The sequence below is a fragment of the Dasypus novemcinctus genome, chromosome 9 (genome assembly GCF_030445035.2).
Source record: "Dasypus novemcinctus isolate mDasNov1 chromosome 9, mDasNov1.1.hap2, whole genome shotgun sequence".
Lineage (NCBI taxonomy): Eukaryota > Metazoa > Chordata > Mammalia > Cingulata > Dasypodidae > Dasypus > Dasypus novemcinctus.
In genome coordinates this window covers 32,144,309-32,156,702 of record NC_080681.1, presented here as the reverse complement: position 1 = coordinate 32,156,702, position 12,394 = coordinate 32,144,309, and the positions used below count along the sequence as shown (strand labels likewise).

The following is a 12,394-nucleotide window of genomic DNA, read 5'->3' as shown; positions in this document are numbered from 1 at the left end:
CCTTGGAAGATACTCCGGCAATGTCTTACAAAGCTAAACATAGGCTTACTGTATAATCCAGAAATTGTGCTTGTAGGTATTTACCCTAAGAAGCTGAAAACTTATGTTCACACAAAAGCCTGCACGTGAAAATTTATAGCAGCTTTATTCATAATTGCCAAAAACTGGATGCAACCAAGATGCCCTTCAGTAAGGGAATGAAAAACAAACTTGTACATCCATTCAGTGGAATATTACTCAGCAGTAAAAAGAAACGAGCTATCAAGCCACAGTAACATGCATTGGAACCTTAAATTCTTATTGCTAGGTGAAAGAAGCCAGTCTGAAAAGGCTGCCTACTGTAAGATTCCAACTATATGCCATTCTGGAAGGGCAAAAACTGTAGAGATGGTAGAAGAGTGGTTGCCAGAGGTTCAGGGCGCGGGGTGGTGGTGGGGGATGATTAGGCATTTTTAGGACAGCGAAATTATTCTGTATGATACTGTCATGATGGTCACATGGCATTAGGCATTTGTCAAAGCCTATAAAACTGTATAGCACGAAGTGTAACTGTAATGTAAACTATAGAGTTTGGTTGGTAGCAATGCGTCAATATTGGCTCATCAATTGTAATGTACCACACTAATATAAGATGTTAACAATTGGGAAACTGTATATGTGTGTGTGTGTTTGGGGGGGGTTATATGGGCACTCTGTACTTTCTGTGTAATTTTTCTGTAAATCTAAAAAAAAAAAAAATAGGCTTTTCCTTGTCACAGGCTACTGCCCTCACAACAGCTAAAAAAAAAATATTAAACTTCCCCACCTAGGGAAGTTCTGCTACTTTCTCAAGATGGCCAATTTCTCTGGAATATAAAAATCTTGCCTAATAAAAGAAAACAGGCTAGTAAGCCAAGCCCTCCATCTTAAAGCTTGTATCATTGAACCTGATTCCTGTAATAAAGAAACTAAGCCTAATTATAATTAATGCCTAAGAGTTACCTCCTTAAAACCTCCTTGTTGGTCACGTGTGGTTTTTCTCTAAGCCTAACTCTGTAAATAAACTCACTACCATACTACCCACAATATCTATGTCACTTCTCGGCCCAAAGCAGTGAGAGGGGTCATTGTCCAAATCCCTCAAGACTGAAGAATGAACAAAAATAAGGGGGAAGGAGTGAATGTGACTCAAGCAGTTGAGAGCCTGCCTACCACATGGGAGTTCCCAGGTTTGGTTCCAAGTGCCTCCTGAAGAAGAAGAGCCAGACAGTAGCTGATGCAACAAGATGATGCAATAACAAGATACAATGAGGGAAGCAGATTTGGCCCAATGAATAGGGCATCCACCTACCACATGGGAGGTCCGCGGTTCAAATCCCGGGCCTCCTTGACCCGTGTGGAGCTCGCCCATGTGCAGCACTGCTGCGTGCAAGGAGTGCTGTGCCATGCAGGGGTGTCCCCCACATAGGGGAGCCCCGCACGCAAGGAGTGCGCCCTGTAAGGAGAGCTGCCCAGCACGAAAGAAAGTGCAGCCTGCCCAGGAGTGGCGGCCGCAAACATGGAGAGCTGAGGCAGCAAGATGATGCAACAAAAAGAAACACAGATTCCCGATGCTGCTGGTAAGTGTAGAAGCAGTCACAGAAGAACACACAGTGAATGGACACAGAGAGCAGACAATGGGGGGGAGGGCACGGGGATGGGAAGAGAAATAAATGAAAAATAAATAAATCTTTAAAAAAGAAAAGATACAATGAGTAGAGACAAAGAGACCCAACAAGCAGGGAGTGAATGTGGCTCAAGTGGTTGTGCACCTCCCTCCCACACGGGAGCTCCTGGGTTCAGTTCCTGGTACCTCCTAAAAGAAGATGAACAGACACAGAGAGCACACAACAAACAGACACAGGGAGCAGTCAGCGAGTGCAAACAATGAGGGGAGGGGGGCAGGGGAAATAAATAGATAAATACATCTTTTAAAAAAGGGGGAGTGTAACCACTGACTAAAGCAGATCTTTTGTTATTGTAGTTTTTATTTTGTGCGACCTGAGTAATTTGTAATATTGATATAAAAATAATGAAAGTAAAAAACAGCAAAGGAAAAAACTAATAAAATAAAGTTTATTATTAAAAAAAAAAAAAGCTTACACAAGACACGGTTATGGTAGGTGCTATACAGGTTTAGGACTCAAACAGACCAGTAAGTAGGTGAGTGGGTCAGGGGAAGCTTCCTGGAGGGAGGGGCAGGATTCAGATAAGCAAAAGGGAGAGCGAGCCAGGCAGAGGCACCTGGCACAGTGCCTGGCATATAGTAGGTTGTCAATAAAACCAAGCTGCATGATTCAATAAATGTGGGCCACAACAACAAAAAAAGCATTTTTGGAGTTTCCAAACTGGCCAATCAGAGAGGTCATCTAGGGAAGAAGTGGAAGGTAGGACTGAAAAGGTTGTCTGGAATTCAAGTCTTGACTTTAGAAACTAAAGTATTTGAATGGGTTCTTTTAATGATTTTTTAAAAAGATTTATGCATTTATTCTCCCCCCCACCACCACCACCACTGTTTCTGCTCGCTGTCTGCTCTCTGTGTCCATTCCCTGTGTGCTTTCTGTTTCTGCTTGTCTTCTCTTTAGGAGGCACTGGGAACCAAACCTTGGAACTCCCATGTGGGAGAGAGGCTCTCAATCGCTTGAGCCACCTCCGCTCCCTGCTTTATTGTGTCTCTCATTGTGTTTCCACTTTGTATCTCCTTGTTGCGTCATCTTGTTGCATCATCTTGTGTCAGCTTGGCGTGCCAGCCAGTCACGCCAACTCTCTGTCTTGCTCGGCTTCTCCAGGAGGCATCAGGAACTGAATCCGGGACGTCCCATGTGGTAGGCGGGAGCTCGATCGCTTGAGCTACATCCGCTTTCCTTTTACGATTCTTAATGGGTACATGCCCCCTGGGGAAGAGGAGAGGTTTGTGTACTTTGAAAAGCCTACTCAATATACTACTGTCTTTCACAATATGTAGCACAAAAAGCAAAGTTTAGCAAAATATTCTTGACTGGTGAGAATAAACAGAAGATAGAGTGCAGGTGAGGTGGAGAAAAGGAGCAACAAAGGTGAAAAACTGCTTTGGAAATACTGATCTCCAATATTGGTTGAGTGGGAGTGAGGGGGCTGACAATAGACGAAGGCACCAGTCGGAGGCTCGGTAATAATCCAGCTAACAAGGTGATAAAATCCTAACCTGGGGTGTTGGCTCAAGAAATTTGGAGCAGGGGGTATCATCTCTGTATCAAGCAGAGTGGTGCGTGTTTTACCTACTCCAGTGGGAATGGAAAGGAAGGGGCAGATGTGAGAGATAATGAACACTGAATAAAATAAAGATAAATATGAGGAATCCAATTTAGATGCTACAGTAGTTGCATTTGAGGTAGTTGCAAATGACAGAAATCCATATCAAACTAGCTCAAGCAAAAAATGGAATTTATTAGCTAGCATAACTGGGAAGGATAGGACAGGCATAGCTCTGTTTAAAGGTTCCAATGGTGCCCTCGCTGCTTGATGACTTTCAGCAGCTCTCAGCCTGGCCTCCTTCTTCAGTAGGTTCCCTTCCAAGGCAGGTAAGAGTGTCCCAGGCATCCTCCCAACAAAAAGGGATAGGCTTTCCCATGAACTCTGGTGGAATCGTCCCAGGGAAAACTTGGGTTGGCCAGGAGTTCATCTCTGAACCCGTCACTGTGGCCAAAGAGTGGAGCTCTCTGCTCCTGCAGTCTGGATTTCATGGCCACCTTTGGGGCTGAGGAGGAGTAAGGCCATAAGGAATGGTGGACGGTGGCTCCTCAAAAAAAAATGCTACTTCTGTTGGCAGAAGAAAGCTGGAATAGCATGTGGGATAACTCAACATTACAGCTACTAGTTTTCTGCTATTAACACAGATAAGGGAATCAGGAATTTGGGCTCAAGGAGACGATGGCTTTAGGCATGTGCAGTGTGAGGTGACTGTAGAACATGATTTCATTCATTCAACCACAGGGTATGAGGTCCACGGTCCTATCATCACTTGGAAAACCCACCACTTTCATTTTGCTTTTGACTTTTGCTATTGGTTGCCTAAACATTCAACAGGTCCTCTCTCTTAGAAGCCTGAAAAATGAACTGCCTTCCAAGGGTGTTTTCAGATCAGGTGGCAGAGGGCTGGCCTGATGAAGGGTGTACCTGAAGGAGCTGGTGGTGGAAGCCTGCCCCCTATAGAGACAGACCCTGGGGAGAGGGCTCCTGGGCCTCGGCTCCCTCCACTCAGTGACCACAGGGATTTCCACCTACTCTTATTGACCCTGATGTCTTGTGCCAACTCACAAAGGCCCTTACAAAGGTTGACCAGAGGGCACATCCAGCTAGTCCCTCTCAGAGAAGAAGCTGACCACACCTATGGGCTTCTAAGTACTGAAGTCCCAGTCCTGCCTCCCCAACTGGCCCAGCCCTTTGCTACGGAGATAAATACGTAAGACCCAGTGCTGGCATCCTATCACCACAGGACTCCGGCTCAGGCAAGGTCCACCACGGGCCTGCTGACACCACAGCTGGTTCTTGGCTGAGGTCAATCTCCGTACTTGCCATGAGAGGAGCAGGCAGCCATCCAGGGAGGCTTGGAGGCGGGCACGACCTTGAGGGACCCAGCCCTGCAATCGCCGTGTGCCCTCAACCACCCCTGCAGGGGCAGCCACGGCAAACCCGCACGCTCAGGCCAAGCCAGGCAAGGGCGGATGTGGTCTTCTGATGTTTCACTTCCGCACGTAACCTCAACATCCCAGGTCAGCTTCCTGTGGATCCAGCTGAATTCAAAAGAACTTCAGTAACACAGATTTCATAGTCTCGCCCCAGCTTACCAAAATGCCCGTGTATCGGTCTATTGGAACGTTGATCACATCCTCTCTGCTCTTCTCCTCCTCTGGTTTCCTCTTTTTGATTCCCCTTCTTGGTGGTTAATTTTATGTGTCAACTTTGTCTAGGCTGTGGTGTCTAGTTGTTCTATTAAACCCTAGTTTAGATATTGCTATGAAGGTACTTTGTGGATGAGGTTAGCATCTATAATTAAGTTGACTTTAAATGAAGGAGATTACCTTTGATGATATGCGTGGGCCTCATCCAATTAGTTGTAAACCTTAAGAGCAAAACACTGAGGTTTTCTGGAAAAGCAGAAATTCTGCCTCAAGACTGTAGTGTCAACTCCTTGAATTTCCAGCTTGCCAGCCTGCCCTGTGGATTTCGGGTTCAGGACTGCAGTATCAACTCGTGTTGAGATTTCCAGCCTCCTGGCCTGGCCTACAGCTTTCATACGTGCAGTTCCACAATCACATGAACCAGATCCTTACTAACCTCATATACGTATATATGTATATATATCTGTTGGAGAACCGTCGTGAGGCAGGTACCAGCCTGCTCCATCAGGGCTCGCCACGAGACCTCCGGCGCCCAGCCCCAGGCTTCACGGAGCAGCTGGGGCATGCTCTTCTCCCCGGCTCTGTGTCACACTTTGTCCCTGGGCGCCACAGCGCCGAGGACTTGTGCCCTAAGTCTCACAAACTTCCTCATGCGAACGGTTCTTTTAATTTTCACCTCCAAACGCGTCTTTCTGTAGGGTCTCGAAACAGCTCAGGGGGTCAGGCAGAGGGCAGCTCCTTTCCACCACCCCGTTCAGCCTTCTCTCACTTCCCTTACCCGAGTTAACAAGAAAGAGCTTGACTTCCTCCACGTTTGCAAAAAGCAAAAGTCCCCGTGCACTTCAGCTCATGCTAACAGGCCCCTGGAGGGTCGCTCCCCCGAGCTCCGCTGAACCTGCCATCCTCAGACGCAGCAGACAACACTGCCCAGCGCAGCACCCTGCACGCAGACCCCAGAAGCGGGGGCGGGCCTCTCGGCTGTCCTGTGGCCCGAGAACGTGCGCGCATCCGCGGCAGCCACCCAGGCGAGTCAGCGCGGACGGACGGCGGGAAGCTGCGTGCTGCCAGCAGCCCCCCTGAGACCCCGAGCCGGCCAGTCCCGGCCACAGGTGGGCGAGACCACCCACCCCATGGCCCATGCCCCCGTGTCACGGACTTGCCCTTTTCATCGAGATGACACCCCTCGCCCCTGCGTCCCGTCACTGCCAGGCCAGACTCCCGATGTGCCTTCCCAGGGAGCCCTCACGGTCAGCGCCCCGCGAGAGCCTGCTCTGTCTCCACACAGTGCTCCCCGGGCAGGCCCTGCCCCCTCCTCCGTGCTGAGGTGCCCCTTCGAGACCCAGGCTGCGCCCCACCTCTTCCTCAAAGCCGTTCCTGCGCCCCAAGGCCTCTACGTTTCCCTTCTTCTCTCCCGCCCTCGGCACCACATCCGATGACTCTCCTGGCCCTCTTGGTTCCTCCTCCTTAAGATTCCCCAGATCTATGCCCTTCTCTCTCCTTGACTCAGGCTCCAGCCCTCTCTCACCTGAACGCCGAGCCTTTCCTGCTCTTCCCGCCTTTTGCCCTGCCCCTCGCCCCCACTCCCCACACTGCAGTGTTCCTTCCACAAGATGAGTAGTATCATGGCACTCACCCGTCTAAACTCTTCTGTAACAGCTGACGCTGACTTTTTACTGTGTACCATGCCTTGTGCTAAGTGCTTTCTATGCACAATCGCTTAAATCTCATAGTAACCCTATGAAACAGGTATTATTACTCACATTTTACAGAAGGCGAAACTGAAGCCCAGAGAGGTCAAGTAACCTCCTCAAAGGTCACACAGCTAGTAAGTGGCAGAGCCAGAATTTGAACCCAGGCAAGGAGGCTTCAAGATCCACAAACAATGGACCATAATTTTACTGCTCTCCACTAGCTTTTCAATAGCTCTCAGGATAAAGCCCAAGGCCAATCGTTTTCTGGCTCCTGTCCTCCTCTCTAGACCCTCCCTTTTCACTGGCCCTCAGGCACCCTTTGCTCCACAGGTGTTGGTAAATGCTGAGCAACTGGCTCTCCAGAAAATGATCCCTGGGGTTTGCGGATCTGCATGGTGTAAGTCCTCCCTTGGGCTGATTTCAAGCTGTGAGTACAACCGCATCACTGAAGGCCAAGTTCACCCTGCTGCTTGCCCCTCCCTTCTCTACCACTCACCCCGACTCTGTTCAGCAGGGACAGAGGACCTTGGGCCACAGACCGCACCCCCTTGATCACTGGCCCATGGCTCTTTCATAAATCTGGAAAGCTCCATGGAAAGTCCACTGTCCCTCCCCCAGAGAAGCCACTGTCCCCTGCTAGCCACAGAATTTACCTGCCACAGCCTCGGGGCTCCTGCCCCCAGGTCACCTACTAATGCCCAGCTAATGCCCAAGCTGCAGAGCATCTCTGCCGCCCCCGACGTGTCCAGCCCACAGAGTCCTGGCATCTCACCTACGGACATCCCCAGGGGCCCAGCCTTAGCCTCTCCCCTTCTCCATCCACTCAACTTCCGAGGGGCCCATCCCGCTCGTGACTTATCCCCAAACATAAACGTCTCTGGCTCTTTCCACGTATACCCAAGAGTTTACTCACATCTCCACTCTGATGCCCCACAGACTCCTCCCACCCGGCAGGTCTCAGGCTGCGCTGAGCCTCTTTGTCCACAGGCCCTATCCTTCCTCTACGGCCCCAATCTCTGTGTTTGACGCGGCCGTTGACCCGGTCAGCCAAGCCAGGAACGTGGAAAGACAGACCCCTCTGTCTTTCTCCCCCACCCCAGCCCAGGCACCAGACCCAGTGGTGTCTACCTTTGCCACATGTCCAGTCCCACAGTCCCTGTCTCTGTTCAGGCTCTCACCCCTTTCCCCCTGAATCACTGCGATAGTCTACTGTGTGGGCAGCCCCCCACCAGCCCACCCTCACGTCCCTGCGGGGCACCCCTGGCAGCCGCCCTGGGCCTGCCTCTCCTGCTCCTTTCTGCTCAGCTCCAGACTCCTTGCCTCCTGCCGTGGCTTTTATACCTGCACTAAGGCCTGGAGGTTGGGTGACCTAATCCAATTCTTTTGTCTATTTCCACTTTGGCCTCTACCGCTCCGGTGGGTTCTGACCGTACCCCCAATTTAGTGTCTCTGCAGCCTGGGATGCAGAGATGTCCCCTCCAGCCCTGGCCCGGTAGTCCTGGGCCCTGACCACAGTCCTCAGACGGAACTGTCCGCTGGCTTGTGGCACAGTGATGTGTTTGCACCTCCTGTCCAAGGAGGACCTCACGCTTAAACCTGCCAGTCCCCCACCCAGGACTGGCTGCCCACTCAGAGGCTGGAGGCTTTTCCTAACATCAGGCCTGAGCTGGAGTGGACATCCTGGAGGCTAATCCTAGGGGAAGGGGCTAGAAAGAGGCACAGCTCAGTTGCCAGGACCTCCCCCTCTTTCTCGCAACTCCCAGTTAGAGAGCAGGTGGTTTCCCCGATGCAAGTCTTTGCTTTCCCTTCGGTACAATGCGTCCTGGTGCCATAACCCGCTCCCACTAGGGGTGGCTTGGAAGTGACACTTAGTTGCTAGTTAAATATTTGATAGGGTATTACCACATAAACCATATTCATCATATAAGAATGACCCGTTTCCACAGGCTAAAATACATCCCACTGAGACCATGGCAAAGCGTCCTTGGGCAGGATCACTCTGCATCTTGTAGTATCTAAAGGCCATCCTGTAATGACTGTTGGCATCTTCAAATGCAGTGTCAGTTCACAGAGATGTGTGGGGCAGGATGCCAGACAGTTAGCCAAGGGACCTCTGCAAATACAGGGTAAGTTTACCAGGGGAGTGTGGCAGTGTGATTTTATTTATGAATTCCAAAAACCAGTTGGTCTCTCTGGGCATGATACTCCTTAGATTGTATTAAATGCAGAGGTTTCACTTTTACTTTATTAAATCAAGATTAGGACTTCGATTCAACCACATCATCAGGGCATGCATTGAGGGCTATATAAACAGACTGCTCAATCAAAAACACCAAAGTAGATGCACAGAGAAGATACACAGAGGATCCTGTGGCCCCAGGAAGAGAGATGAGCCTGATAGTTTCCAGCTGACCTTGTGAAGAGACCAGAGCAACAGAGCCTGGAGAGCAAAGAGCCCTCCAGCCCACAGCTGAGATAAGAAGGCCCTGGGCCCATGGAGCCTGAAGAGAGAGAGGAAGGCTGAACCCCCGCAGACATCACCCGCCGTCGTGGTTCAACATTGGCAAAAGACATTTGGTGAGCAAGGGCCTCTTACGGTGCCTTCAGCTGAATTCTTTAGGGCCTTGTGACTGTAAACTCTTACCCCAAATAAATACCCTTTACAAAAGCCAACAGATTTCTGGTACTTTGCATCAGCACCCCTTCAGCTGACTAATACAGGGAGGTTCTGGCTTTACCGTCAAGGCACCAAACAGCATTGGTGAAGCCTTCCAACTTAGAACCACGCCAATCAGTGAAATAAAACCTGTAAGAGAAGTGAAGATTTGGGACAAATGTATCAGGTGGTACTAAGAGTGGGTGTTGTAGTGGGGTGGGGGCGGCAGCGGGTTGGACATCTGACTGGGCAGTCTCGGAGAAGGTACCAATGGGGCCTGGGTGCCCACCAGACCGAGAGGCGAGGAGGCCTGGGAAGGGGGTGGCCTTGCACTCTCTAAATGCTCATCTGCCCAGACCAATTTTCTGTCCATGAGAAGGCTGGTCTCTCCTGCCGCTTGGTGGGCTGACCTCTGCCCAGGGCAGTCCCCTGCAGGCAGGGCACGTGGAGCTGAGGCTCACCTCAACTCTCGTCCTGACTCCTTTCTCCTCCTTGGAGTCCTTTTCATGCTCAGAGAGCCACAGTCTCCTCTGTCCTGATGACATCAGTCGTAATCTTGTCAGGATAAACCGATTGTGTTGGATCTTTCCAGGACTGTCTGTCGGAAGTTTCTAGGGAATTTACTTAGGGCTTATCTGATTAACTAGAGCTAAGCTCCCAAATAATGAATCTGCTTCAAAACACTGAAACCAAGACAACTTAACAAAGATGGCTGAGACTTTGAAAACAAAACAAAACAAAATGAAACAAACAGGCCCACAGAACAACAAAAGCTATGTTGTACAGATAATGTGAAAGAGAAAAACCTTAGGGCAGAATTTATATAGCCACATGTGAGGGTGTAGGGCAAATCACTCAATCCTAAATGGCAAATGTGTGAGAGAGTGAAAGAAGGAATAGTTTTCTATTTAACTAGTCAACACTTCATTGTTTTTGAAGCAGCCTGCTGCTTTTGAATCTGGTACGAGAGTATTAAGGCAAGAAACTAAGAACAATGTCTACTCACATACGGTGTGAAACTAACTGGACAGAAGGGGAAAAGCTTGCGAGAAAGACTTTTTGCTCCGTAAGATTTTATACTTCTTGGTTTTTGAACCATGCAAATGTACTACTCATTGAATAGAATAAATGAAAAAACATCCATCTTGGGTTTGATTTACTCTGTTACCTTGAGAAAAAAATACTATATCCAATACATTGTTTCAATTGAGCAGATCTAAAATTAGGTAGAGGTTACAAAAGTGCATATAACACCATTCATCAAAGAGTTCTGAACCCCTTCACTTGTGCTTGGCCTCAGTCTCCGCCTCTCAAGTGACGCTTCAGGGCTGGTGCCCCTGAGGCATTGCTGAGGTTCAATCAATGAAAACCAATTGTGGCATGCCCCATCCGGCTGGCGGGCAAGCAAGCGGCTACGGATTAGAGTTAATGGCCAGGGCAGTGACTAATGAGGCTATTTACAAATAGAGGCCCTGCCAGAGAAGTCAAATGTCAAAGAGAGAAGCTGGCCGAGGCCCAGTCCAAAAAAAAATCAAGTGGGGCAGTATGTTTAGAAAAACATCAGGTGTGAAAATGGGAGGAAACATTAACTGGATTCCATGCCAAATGATGAGAAGTGGCGTGTTAAGTGAAGAAAGGATTGCATTCTGATGGGTCTGAGCTGAAAGTGAGGTGTGGAAACCTACACAGTCCATATGGGTAAACTGGAGAGGAGAGGAGAGAATGCCAGGAGAAACTCCACCACTAACCCATTTAGAGAGGAGGATGTTCTAAACGTTGGGAAAGCACAGAAGTTGAAACCAGAGCATGACGTGTGATGTGCTCACCCAGAGGGAGAACACATTTTTAAAAATGAGAGGGAACTGTGTGGAGGGAGGGGAAAAAACATAAATTAAAAAGCCAGCAACCAGCCCGTTGATCCACACCTTGGCAGCCAGGCCTATGCCAGAAGTCTTGGAACCATGTTTTGCAGCCAGTATGACAATGATGACAGTTAGTAGCTCTTAGGGCAGAAGTCATCAAATTGTGCAACAGAAGCTATCAGACAAGGTTCAGCCACAGTTGGTCCGAAGCTGAAAGGCCCTGCAGAGCTGATTGCATCAAAGAGCTTGGAGCCCCATGGAAAAAAAAAATTCTCCGTGTTGACCACTGTGTTGGCACCTTAATTATGAGGCTACTGCTGATGCTAGATTGTTAGGTAATTTCATGCACCAGGAGTGTTTGGTTTCCAAATTTGTATTTGACAGACCTCTTCCTGCATCTCATCTTGTATCTCTAATCAGAAGCAAGCCCAGATATTAACGCAATGATATGACTTTAGGGTGCGGGCTCATCATTGCTGGTTTTGATGATACGGGCCCTCACATTTTCCAAAACTGTCCATCTTCTAACAATTTTGACTGCGGAGCTACATCTATTAGAGCCCATTCTCAGTTAGCTCACACTTGGAGAGATGTCTGAGTTTATGGAGTGCCATTGGAATGAACTGGTTAAGCATGTTCTGCATGCCTTAAGAGAGACACTTCCTGCAAAGCGAACGTCAAAGAATGTTTCCATCTGAATAAGTAAAGATTTGCAGTTTATGATCTATGATGATGTATCTCATTCCTGAAATCTTGAAGACAGAGAAAGGAACAGCCTACTCAACCTTCTGATGCAGCTGCAGAAAAGGCTGATGAGCCAACAGAACATTAAGTGATAAACCAGAAATATGTGTGTTTTCAAACATGTCACAATGCACATCCATGGATGATAACAATCTGTACTTTGAACCAAAAAATGCAGAGAGAGTTTTTTTCCAAGTGAGTTTTTTTCCAAGTCACATAACTGAAACCATATAATGGGGTGCTTTTTTCTTTGAGATGATCAATATAATCATTTTCTAGAAGGTAGAGGGTACATGTACTATTGAAGAACATAGTGTCTTTGTCATTTTAAAGACAGCTGTGAAATAAAATTGTTTCACCTGCTGCTGGTGGAGAAAAAAAGTCAACAGTGATGGGATATTTGATTTCAGCCGTGCTGTGGGGAGGTAGAGATAGGGCAGCCTGGGAGGAAGGCAGGCAGGAAGGGCTCCTCGGGGCCTCATTTCATGGGGATAAGGTGTCTGGCAGCCTCTGGGATAGGGCCCTGTGTGGAAAGACACAGGT

General features: G+C 48.7%; 1 pseudogene; it reads left to right on the top strand.

The window, feature by feature from the left end:
* The first annotated feature begins 11,206 nt into the window (after nucleotides 1-11,206).
* Nucleotides 11,207-11,939, top strand: LOC101430160 (proteasome subunit alpha type-1 pseudogene; annotated as a pseudogene).
* Nucleotides 11,940-12,394: the final 455 nt, after the last annotated feature.